The 12,479-nt window shown below is 48.9% G+C and overlaps 1 protein-coding gene across 2 annotated transcripts in view; it reads left to right on the top strand.

Annotated features, from left to right (window-relative positions):
* The first annotated feature begins 174 nt into the window (after positions 1 to 174).
* The window catches only part of ck (unconventional myosin-VIIa ck), a 197,795-nt gene continuing 185,490 nt past the window's right edge, over positions 175 to 12,479 (top strand). For both annotated transcript variants that reach the window (XM_075681294.1, XM_075681293.1), the window contains exon 1: positions 175 to 435. The gene's annotated coding sequence lies outside the window, so the exon portion shown is untranslated. The remainder of the gene's footprint in view (positions 436 to 12,479) is intronic.

The following is a 12,479-nucleotide window of genomic DNA, read 5'->3' as shown; positions in this document are numbered from 1 at the left end:
CGCGAGGCGCAAGCGCGGTTTGTAAAGTGCAAAACTTTTAGAACAATAATGTTTGTAGCTCGTCTTGGAACACAATTAAAAGGCCACCAAAAATTCTTAGTGCGGTACTAGGTAACTTTTTGCGCCGGCGAAATACCTGTGCGGGTCACTGGCTGTCATTACCCGGCTTGCTGACGTTACATACCTTGAGGGGGAGCAGAAACACGCTCGCGAGTTTTTCCCCTCGCTTACCTGTTGGCCTGCTGGATTTGCACGGCAGGTGTTGTGAGGTCCAGTTTGTGTTTGATGGGTGTGTCAGTGGCCGGGACTCTGGGAGCCTCGACATGAGTTCATGTGTTCTACAAGCGTTGCTTTAGCGTCCGGCGAACGAAGTGCATATTTCATGGGATTACATTGCGGCCGCTTATTGGAACTCCGGATAGCGCTGCACCATCGGTAAGTGATAGACAATGGCCCGAACAGGAATGTTTGCCGGCTCTAGGCTTAATTGACAGTTAAGTCGGCGAGATCTCCAACCTCCAGTGCGTCGTTGGTGTGTCTCGTGTCGGCTTAAACGGCGGGATCAACTTCTACACGCCAATCCACAGGTGTTCGCCGCACTGTTCGTGCGAAAAGCGCCGTTGTTGCGTGGCCGACGACTTCGGTGTTCCGCTAATTTTCTAGGACGCGGAAAACGCGCGTCGCGTCCGCTCTGCAAAGTGCCGGTAGCTTAAACTGGCGCTACAACAGTCACCAACTGATGTGGTACTGTTTGCAGGTCGTGAATTCAAACGTCGTTGGCTACGTTCTCAGTATGGTGTATCGTCATTAGCAGCGATTTTCAACTCCGCTTTCCGTAGCAAGCTTTGCTCGAGAGAAGGTCATCCCGAATGTCTGGTCACCGGTTCTGCGCGGTGTTTTCCTTTTCTTTCTTTTTTTACGTACTTATTCACCGAAACTACCAACACCGCATCAGTCGTTAAGCTTATTTGCAGCCTTTTTCATTTCTGCGTTCGCGGTGAGTACGTACACGTACGTACCTGACAGTTGAGGTTTTTATTTGCTCATGGGCCACTTCCCTGTAACATTGTCGAGCGTGTGCCGTAGAGCATAAATACCGCAAAGCAACCTGAGTGAACGGTGGCACGCACGTGCATTCCGTTCAGGTGTGGGTATTTAATTCTTAGTGTATACGGTAAATCCCCTAATTAAATATCGGACATCGCGCAGGCAGTTCTCGAAGGTCGCGTGTCGTCGCTTTTTGAACGGAGGTGCGCATATTACCGTGCGAACTGCTGTAAAGAACGGTAGTGTGGAGGACGGAAAGTCGAGCGCGCTCACAAGTATGCGAGGCCATGTAACTTCGCGGCCACGTCTTTCGCCGGCGGCGTTTTGGAATCGTCGGGCTCGCCCGCTTTATTTTCTGTCTCTGGGCTCCTTGCCGTGCGCAGGGCCTTCCTCCTCGTTCCAGCAGTCGGCGAACGGCGCCTCGATCGAGATGCGATTGCTTCCTCATTTGGCCCATGCGGGATGTTACCTGGCTCCGTAACGCATGCATGTATACCGGTTGCCGCCATAGTATATCGTTGCGAAGCCATTTGCGGCGAGGAATGCGCGCTGTCGAAAGCGTACATACACGTGCGTTAGTGGCAGGAATGACGTGCGTTTTCCCGTGCCTCCGTATCCGATACTGTGATCATTCGTGAATGCGTGGCTGGCTGCACGCTTACGCTAAAAGAAATAATAACAAGAGTCAATGGGGAGTTGTCGCTCGTTATGTGCGCGGGTGTTCAGATGCAGCTCAGTGATGGATCACCGTGTTGTCGAAGGCGGACTATCGACAGGAAAAAACTGTGCGCGTCTCTTCTTTTCTTTAACGGCCACTGCGAACAAACTAGGCTGTTTTATTGGCGGATTCGTGATGGCGGATGCTATTCGACAATTTGTTTCCGAATGCCATGAGGTCTTGGTGGGCCTCACGGCGTCTCATGCTTGTTTTTCTCTCTGTCCGCGAAAAAACGCGTACTGACCGCAATCAGCGACGTCCGTTGCACCAGATGCTGTGTCTGACCTTGGACGACGGTCTGCCTGATCGTTTTACGCGCTCACAGCTATATTCGTGTATTTCATGTGGCTTCATTTCCTATAGTTTCGTACTAAGGGTTACCAAGCTCGCAGCTCCGATCGAAACATCCGAAAGCTGAGGGCAATCAGAAACACACGCCTTCCGTGTAACTACAAGACCGCTATCACACGGACTCTTCCGAGCGTGCTTGTAACTAATTCAGATCGAACTCTGATGTCGATAAAGCGTTGCTGCACGTTCATATCAAGCGCGTTTGACTTCCACCCCACAAGACTCGATCACGCCTCGTCGATTGCTGTCGACATTTTTGAGCGTCAGGCGGAAACTTGGGGGGTGCGTTCGACCTCGGGGAGCTGTCACGGGGGAAAATAATAATAATAATAATAATAATAATAATAATAATAACCTTAAGAGAATGAATACAAGATGATACTAGCCTTTTAAATTGTGATCAATTTTTCTCAGTATATAGGGCACGAACTTGCAGATCCGCACTTGCAGTTGCTTCCGCAGGTCGTATTAATGAACAGTGGCCCGCCCACCGCCTACAGCTGAATATGTGAAACACGTCTTGTAAGTTAATTGTGTTCTAACACTCGTTTTACAGCATCAGATGCATGCCTGTAAACTGTATACCTTTCTGTTTTCGACGCATTCAGTTCCGCCCGACAGTACACAGGAGATCGGCCAGGATAAACATGTCTGGTAGCATTTGACCGTATGCAGCATGAGACGTCCTTCGGCGCAGTGTGACATCAAAGCCGAAACTGCCCGTGTGACGGGGGTGTAAGGATTGTGGCAGCGCCAGTGCGGCAGGGGTGCTACGCACGGTATGCTTCTCAGCGATCCCCTTAAAGGAATCAAATTGGAGTCTGATAGATGCCTTCAAGGAATAAAAATCAGACGGGGGCACGCACAGTGGGTGGGTGTTCGGATGGAACTCTTGAATGCACTTATTTCGCGCGTTTTTCTCCAGAATGGCGTCTGATAGAGGAAAGCTGCAATCAAAGTATTCTTAAGACAATTTCGGTGGAACAACGTGCTGCGCAGCGTTAGGTTTGCGTAGTCCTTCTGTGATACATCGTCTTTACTGCGCTTCCCGACTCCTTGCAGTAATATGTATGTCTCGCCTCATTCTCTCGTGTTCGCTTTATCGGACCGAACGGTGCATACTAAAGAAAGTAAGAAACGGGAAAAATAATTTTAAGAAGCTAATTGAAGAAAGAAAATGTCAGATTACACGTACCGCCGCACTACCGCGTGCCGCTATACGCTGGCTGACCTACTTCTATATGCATACGTGATTTATGGCGCACAATTTCCTTCCACCTTTGGGAGAGTGTTACTTGGCTTGCCTGTCAAGCAATATTTACGTACTGGGCGGTATGCCGCTACAGTATTCTTTGCAGTGCTTCATTGAAAGAGCTACTCGCGAGAGCAAACTCCATTAAAGAAAGACAAAGAAAGCAAACTCCATTGAAGACAAAGAAAACAAGTTTTCCTCCATTCCAGCGTCTTTCGATTCTGCGGACGAGGTTGTTGCTGGCGTCTGGCCCGCGCGCTGTACTGTCTCCAAGGCGGAAGGGGAAAGCGCTTGTATGGTCAAGCCAACAGCGCAGGTTGCCCGTGACCGGCGAGGTCCTATTGATGCCTGTTATAGAAGCAACTTCCCGCTTTGACAATTCAGTTCGTTGCGCCGCTTTCGCGCTTGCTCAAAGGAACGTGTGGCCGTTTATACACACATAGATGGCGAGGGGGGTCGTACGACGGGGAATGTGTATAGCCCAGTTTGCACGTACGTGTGTGCCGCTTCCGATGCCTTATACGCCTGTGCGCTGTCTGACGGCTTTTTAAAGCGGAACGCGGGTAGCACGCTCAATCGTTCGAACTCGACTACGTCGCAAAGAACTGTGCCAGTTTCGGGGCCCCTGAACGGGGCTGCAAATTTCTTCCGTCGGAAGCGATAACGCCGTCTGCTCCGCGCGCCGACGGAGCTGCTGGAACAATGGAGCCATTCTCTCTGGCGGGCTGGCTGGCCTCGCCGGTAGTGGTTGGCGCATTCCTGCTGTCTTTCATTCGCGCAACATCAGTCGTTGCAAAAGCGCTCATTGAATTGCACCTATATAGTCTGAGCATTGGGCGCATTGACTTCTGTAAGTTGTGAGGAGCGACTGTCTCCTTTGCGTAAACATAGATGACGAAGAAAGAAACGTTGGCATTCGTTAGTTTACTGCGACAACAGTGAACTCTTTCGTTACTGCGCCTATAAAAATATATGAAATTGATTGACCGTTTTTTTTTTTCAACGCGTTGTTAAACGTTTCCGTTGGAATTCTACTGGCAACATCATTGCACCGCCTGAAGTGACTGAAATTTAGCTATTTGTCGGATTTTGCAATCTTTGGCAGATTGGGAAGTCTGGAAAAAAGAAAACTTCGACTAGAGGTATCGTCGAAACTATAGCCCCCAGTGCTCCTAGCACTTCCTCGATAAAAAAATAAAAAACTCAAAACTTGCGCTTTGGTGGACTCGGCAACATAACTTTTAAATGACAGCATCACTGAAGACACAGCAGCTTCTATCGGGTTGTATATTTTCCGATCCGACGTATAGGCTGTTTTAACGATGCCTAAAACAGCGGTACGTCGATGCTCATGATGTGTGTTATTCTGTTGGACTAATATCAAGCCCTACTTCATTTTCTTCACCGTGGGTTACCTTTATCTGTCAGCGCTCGGACAGCGTATGTCCAAATTATTACGAGCAATCATTCCCGTGGTGTGGGGCTTTCGCTCGAACAAGAGCACGCAGTCGATTTCAGACCGACCTTCGACCGAAACTTGGCTAGCTGTCTGATCTCTTAAATTTTGAACACCGCCTGTGCAAGTGCTCTTTTTAATTATTGTACAATATTGTGCAGTGCACCACATTACTGTACAGCACTGTGCACACGAACTGAACAAAGCACTTGGAAGCTCTAGTGCCAGCTGAACGCGCAGTGGACAACCTTGCTTGATAGAATGTTGATAGAAGTTTGATAGAATGTATTGTTCGAGTACGAGGAGGCTTCTGCATGCTCCCTGACCTACCAACCATCGCTCTACGAGCCTAAGGAACGCAGTAAAACGCAAATAAGGTACCTGCTGCGCAGTATGAACTTGCCCGTTTTCACATTTGGAATGCTACTGCTTTTTTCTCATAGCACGGGCATTATACTGTGGCTAGTATGGACGCCAACAAGTCATAACTTTATTGCGTGATCCGACTTACAGATGTTGGGAACTAAAACCCGCGCGCGTATTTTGTATATTTCAGTTTTTTTTATTATACTAAATATAGCAAATTATTACTTCGTGTTTCTTGACGTGCTTCTCTGAAGTTTCACCGGTGTAGTCCCGAGAATTCGTTTCAAGTAGATACGCCTTCCGAAATCACCTGTTACAATTCGTAAATAGCATTGTGTGCCGTAAAGTAATTACATATAAATAGCAATTAGTGGAATTAGGCCACTTATTCAATTAAGCATTTATGATTTCTCGCAGAATCGTAGAAGCAATGTCCACCTCAACGAACAACTCATACTCAATGGTTAGAATTGCGCTATGTGCCACAGGCAAAATTTCAAAACTTGTTGCAGCTAAAAAAAAATATAAGACAGACACCTGGTTTTGCAAGCAAACAGATTTCGAAAAGAACGACCGAATGTTTCGCGGTGCTTTCGAGCATCTCTCTCTCTCTCTCTCTCTCTCTCTCTCTCTCTCTCTCTCTCTCTCTCTCTCTCTCTCTCTCTCTCTCTCTCTCTCTCTCTCTCTCTCTCTTTCTTTCTTTCTTTCTTTCTTTCTTTCTTTCTTTCTTTCTCTCTCTCTCTCTCTCTCTCTCTCTCTCTCAAACATTCCCCCGCGCCGAAGGCTACGTAGGCCGCGTAGCGCGTCTAGCATTATAACGGGCGGGCAAAAGTTGTTCCGGTGCTCTCCACTGCGACGTTCCTCATACTCCCTCTGCTTTTTGGGACGTTAAATCTCGCCAGTTAGAAAAGCGTGTATACTATATACAGTGCGAAAGAGTTCCGATATGCAGCGCTGTTACACAACACTCCGCCATCGCACCAATTCACGGGGCGTATCTCAATTGCCGTAACGCGAGAACAATAAACGGTAGACGGCCTAAAAATTACTTGTTTTAGAGCAAACAACTGTCAAACGTTGGCCGGTCCACCTGCTGACGCGCTTCACCATGGTCGCCGCGGTTGGCAACCTGCGGGCCTTCTCTGTGACACGTGTACAACTGTTCGGCTCACGTTCGGCTCACGGTAGCACGTTTTACACGATGCAGGGGCGTGCTCGCATCGTCAGTGGGCACAAGTCTTACATTCTCAAACGAATGTTAAGTCCCCTTGCAGGCTCAGTACGCGTGATATTTCTCTCTCTCTCTCTCTCTCTCTCTCTCTCTCTCTCTCTCTCTCTCTCTCTCTCTCTCTCTCTCTCTCTCTCTCTCTCTCTCTCTCTCTCTCTTTTCTTTTCTTTTTTTTTGGGGGGGGGGTTACGTGCTAAAACCACTTTCTGATTAAGAGGCACGCCGTAGTGGAGGACTCCGGAAATTTTGACCACCTGGGGTTCTTTAACGTGCACCTAAATCTAAGCACACGGGTGTTTTCGCATTTCGCCCCCATCGAAATGCGGCCGCCGTGGCCGGGATGCGATCCCGCGACCTCGTGCTCAGCAGCCCAACACCATAGCCACTGAGCAACCACGGCGGGTCTCTCTCTCTCTCTCTCTCTCTCTCTCTCTCTCTCTCTCTATATATATATATATATATATATATATATATATATATATATATATATATATATATATATACACCTCTGTTCTTTGCGCGTTATACGCGATGTTCTCTCTCTCTCTCTCTCTCTCTCTCTCTCTCTCTCTCTCTCTGTGACATATGAAATTGTGGTAGACGCAACAGCTGGACGAAGCTCGTGTGTTAGGAACCGCGGGAGCATTGTCCTGTCACGCGGGCAGCGCGTGTTAGTGCAACCGAGATCGTGCTCGCGGAGCTGGAGAGCGGAGCTAACTATCTGTACTTTTACTGTCCAGCCCGTGTGCGCGAATAACATCTGTACTCTAGACAGCTGTAGTTGAAATTTGGGCCGCTATCTTTCTCGAATCCTCGTATTTAGTGTGACGAGATTATTCTTCTAAAGCTCTGCATTTGCGTTTCTTTGGCTGCTTAGACTTTCCGTCTGCTTGGGTTCATGTGTCATCATAAACAACGCTATGTAGCTATGTGCTGTTTGCTAACCGATCACCTTGAAAAAAAAAAGAAAGGGATGTATGGGAGGCAGCGCACTGAACAACACGAACGGGCAACGCACTTTGTGTAGTGCGCTCTCTTCCTTGTCTGTCATGGCGCTCTTTGGCCAAACCTGGCCCTTGCGCCATAAAACACCACACATCATCATCATCATCTCTTCCTTGTGGTGTGTTTTGTACGCTGCTGTGCTTTGTCCACTCTCTTCTCGGTGTTGGTTTCATTGTGCTCTGGAAGATCCATATCGCTGGGAGAGGCCAGTCTATGTGCTGCAGTGGACACATAGGCCCGTGATGATGATGATAATGATACTGCACAGCTCACTTTAAGGAAACGCTGCATCCGACAACTACACTGTCTCCGCTGCCTGAAAGATAACAAGGAGCCGACAACACCGTCGATCACGCAGGGAATCTTCTTCTAGTGGCGCTGGAGATTTTAGTCAACATTCCGAACCAACTAACCCACCAACATGCGTTAGTGAATAAAAAATAAATATTACAGACCAAATTAAATATACGAATCTGTCTTAGAGTATAGTATAAATCAGCAGACCTTCTTGGATCAAACAACATCGGCATTCTTGTCCCCAATGCTCCAGAAGATCGCTTTGCAATCCGCGCTTCTAGCAGTGCAGTTGCAAGGTTGCAGCTCGCGACGGGGGTCACTGCGTCGGTCTTTTTCAACAATTATCGCCTCTTGTTTGTACTTCGGTTGAAGCCACGTGGATCTCAGTGTAAGATATAGTTGATGCAAAACTTGTTCTCGACGTTCGACTAGATTTTACCTCTGCGCGGCTTTCTGCCCATTCTGCGAATATAAAGTTAGTTGCGAGTACCCTCCCATCCTGTCTTCCTTGTGCGTGTCGGTCTCGCGCTACATGACTACTAGCTCGAATACTGCTACTTTTTCATATGCAGAAGAGCAAAAACTGCCCTTTTACGAATACCATATACAGTCGAAGTATCTCGATATAACGATCGAAGACGGATATAACGGATTAAGTCTAGCACGTTTCTCGCCAATATCTACATATAACGAATTCATGGTTATAACGAATATCGGATATATCAATGTTTTTTTTTTCGTATCTGGCTTCGTTATAACGACTCACGACTATAGTATACGCACTCGTGCGCGCTGCACCTATGCCCGACTCGAGGATTGCCGAGGCTTCGCGGGGTAAGCGCAATCAAGGCTTCGCCTCGCATCTCGGAGCGACGACGCGTGTAATTGGCGCGAATACTTAGTACGCGACCCCTGACACACTCCGGGAGCCGAGAGGGGACGGGTCGCCTCTGAGATCGCGCATCCCGCTTGTGTGTATGCATTGCCATGAGTATGTAACATCTGCGGTCTGCCTCGTCTTGGCTTCCTCCGCACCTTCTCGCACCACCCTTTCCAGTTTTCTTGTTCTTCCCCCCCCCCCCGCTTTTATATCGCCGCTCTTTCTAGTTTTGTTTTCTATAGTATCCCCAGTCATCGCCTTGGCCCATTAAGGCGCACGCTGGCAGCGAGCGCATACACGGCCTCGCGGTCCGAGGGAGAAAGGATGGAGCGGGAGCTGAAAGTCGTGAGGTCCGAGCTGGCGCGTCTCTATCCGCGCTGGTTGTGAGGATACGAAGACCACGACTCGCCGTCCATCCCGCATACCCGGCAGGGTCACGCGCATCATCACCCCCCCCCCCCCCCCACCCGGCTTCTCCTTGAGGCTTTTCGGCCCATCATTGCCTTGAGACACGCGGATATACGCCGACGGCTTGGCTGCTCTTTTTTTTTTTTCCCCAATAAAATAGAGAGAAAAGGGAAAAAAAGAAACGATGAACAAAATGTGGGCTCATGCCTGCCTCGTGGGCTTCATTTCTGCCGCATGCCCACCGAGGATACAGTGTCCCGTGGCTTCGTCTACTTGCCTCTTCCCTCTCAATTTGCTTTTTTTTTTTTCACCCTTAGCGTCGTTTCTTCGCATTGCGATGATTTTTTTTTTTTTGCCGCCATAATCTCCTCCATAAACTCCCAGCAGTCCCCTTTTTGCCGCGATATTCACGCAAACGCACGCAGCAGACAGGTAAGGTTCGCGCGTGCGCCGTGATGACGATGGTCCGTGTATGAATGAGTGTGCCGGGCCGTTTAGGTCCCTAATGCCGACCCTCTTTGTGGTCGCCCGCCGGAGGCAGTCATGAGGAGGCGGCCTCCGTTCTAGGCGACTGCTGCTTGCGGCAACCCCTAGCTATTCTTTCATTCCATTATTATGATTTTTTTTTTTTGTGTGTGTGTGTGCCAAAATAGCTCGTGATCGACATTGCGGCGTAAAACCTTCGTGCGCACGGCGTACGAAGAAGGTTTCCTGCTTTTTTGTGCGAGCGCACTGTGCCACAGCGGAGGAACTGCGTGGACTTTTTTGTACCAAGCGTTCGCCTCTTAGCAAATATAACCCTGAACGTAGACGATGGCGTATAGTGGTCTTGGTATGTTTATGGTACGCCGTCTTGAAAAGAAATAAAGAATCTGGCAATGTCGGCGGTGCTAGCTGTGGCCTGCCTTTCCGCTTCTGCGGCTGACCTGTCTGTGCCGATACGCGCACGATTGCGTTCTTGTACGTATGGCGTGTGACGCATGCGAGATATCCTGCTGCCATTGGTCGCGCGTGTGTACGCAGCGGATATGTAGTCCCTCCCCCATTGATACGATTAATACGTGTTACTGCTGAGGCGTATGTCGTAGCGCGTCGTATAAGGAAACTCGTGAAGCAACTGCGTATTTATTTGTTTGAACCAGTCATAAATAAGTTGTTGCAGAAGCTGTAAAATAACGTTACGGAGTGATACCGCTTAACGGTATGATTCCGAAACCAGCGGTGAAGGGAGCCACCTCTCCTCCTCCGTCGCTGTCATTGCCGACACTCGCGCCGCCTTCAGAACTGCAATACAAAATGCTTTTTTGTTTGTCATGTACTTTCTGCATCCTCCTGAATGTATCTAGCCGCTCCTTTCTGTAATCCCCTCGATCCCTGAAAGCATTTCTAATTAATAAATTACCCACAAATCGGACGGGGCAGCACCACGCCAGCGTCACCGTACAGATGCTAGCTTGACTTGCTCACGGCCCTCCCTCCAGACGTCAAATGCTGGACGAGACTACATGTGAAGGAGGCGCTCAGAACGCAAACCCAACGTTAAAAGCAAACGTGGAAATCCTGTCAGTGCGTCGTCTGCATAGCGTCGCCGCGCGCACAGTCATGCGCGTGCGCCACCGACGCCTATATACCGATTGTTGAACTATAGCTGCTTGTAGGTGGGGGAGAAAAAGAAAACATTCGTTTTCATTACCCGAGCGAATAGTGCCCGTTTTTTCGCATACCGCGCTCTCTTGCCCGCGTTCCCACCCGACTCCAGTGCGTGGCGCTGTGCCGGGCCTTTTGTTCTTTTCGTTATCTGGCTGCATACGTGTCCTATTGCTCCCGTAGCCCTTCTTGTTTATTTCGTTTTCTTTCTTTTTTTCCCCCCCTGTGTTTGTATCTACTGCGGTGCCGCATCGCGCCCCTTTACCGGATTCGGTCTTGTTCTTTAGTGAAGTTCTGGCGCAACCCACTCTGGCGGATTAGCCATGAATCGAGCGGTGAAAAGAAACTGTTATTTCCTGTTTGATGTCGCTCGCTGTCCCTCTTCGTCTTTCCGTGGATGCCGGCTCGCTGTGGGAGCTGATGCGACTTGCGGGATCAGGAGAACCGCCACTCGCGTGCCAGTTCACCGGCGGACTGCGGCCCACCAGCGCAGTGGGTCTAGATTTGTTTGATCACGCGGTGCTGTACCGACCGCTTTTCAGCTGCGCTTTGCGGGCAAGTTGTCCTTGTAGCGGGCAGCTGTGCGCGCATCGGTAGGAAGCGTAGTACAGCACGGCTAGGTGTGACTCAATAGAACAAACAGCACTTGTTTCATCCGAAAAAGGCAAAAAGAAAAAAAAAGATTGAAAGAAAAAAAAACGTGCAAGTCCATCTTTGGTCCCGGGGAAACCAGTTGTCACCGAAGAAGAAGAGAAATAAAGAAATCAGAGCAAGAAAAGTTTCGCACATTTAATTAAAGGATAAATATACTTTCCTACGCTGCCCGCTTCTTGGCCGTTCCCACACGGAGGACATGCGTCAGAGTTCTTAAGATCATCCTCATCGCCATTCTATTACAATATCTACATATATATGATCATGGTCGAAGCCCTTCTACGCAATCGACATGCACGCATTTGCCGTTGCCCGTATATATAAGTGAAGCAATTGCTGTATTGTGTATTCAATTCAGTAGTTCTATAAATATTGACGGCACTCATAGTCTTGCTCTTCAGCGCATTAACCCCATACTAGGCTCACTGAAGTTTCGCTTGGCTCTAATTCCTTGCATGAATTCAAAAAAAAAAAAAGAAAAAACAGGGGGACCGTGAAGGGCGGAAATTTAAAAGGCAAGGCAAGAGGCGGATCCCTGTGGCGTTATCGTCAAATATTTCTGATGTCTGACGTTTGGGAGAGCGAGTGTGTTTGCTGGAGACACAGTGCAGGGCACCCTCTTCGTCCACTGATCAATAATCGCACGGCCGGCTGCCTATTACGGCGGCAGGGCGCGCAAAACGATTGACTGACGTGACCTCGTCTCGTTGACAGTTCTTGAGGTACACGCTGCAGCCATTTGCGGTGTAGTAACTCGTTACCGCGTGTGGCCGTGCGGCGTAAAACAGGACATGCGATGTTTGCTTCGAAAAAAAAAAAAAGAAAAAGAAAGAGTTGGAAATAATGTTGGATCGAGGCAGAAGGGAAATGGAGTGTATTGCAATGATAAAAAGGGTCAGATCGCCTGGCAAATGCAGGTTTAACGTGCAGAGGAAAGCAGGAGAAAAACACCTTTTGAAAACTTGCGTAACACTATACCAGATTTTGCTTTCGTGCTCGAAATGCCGACTGTGCTTGGCGCTCTGCTGCTGGGAGCACGGTGTTGAAATGCATTCCCGTGCGCAGCGACGACGCGTTAATGTGGATGGAACGCTAAGGAAGCCTACTGCACGCATAGAGCCGAGAATCCCGATGTAGCTGACATGGAGTGCGTAGTGAGTGTGCGCATTG

The sequence above is a fragment of the Dermacentor variabilis genome, chromosome 2 (assembly GCF_050947875.1).
Source record: "Dermacentor variabilis isolate Ectoservices chromosome 2, ASM5094787v1, whole genome shotgun sequence".
Lineage (NCBI taxonomy): Eukaryota > Metazoa > Arthropoda > Arachnida > Ixodida > Ixodidae > Dermacentor > Dermacentor variabilis.
Note: the sequence above shows the minus strand (reverse complement) of the source record. Positions and strands in the feature narration are given on the sequence as shown.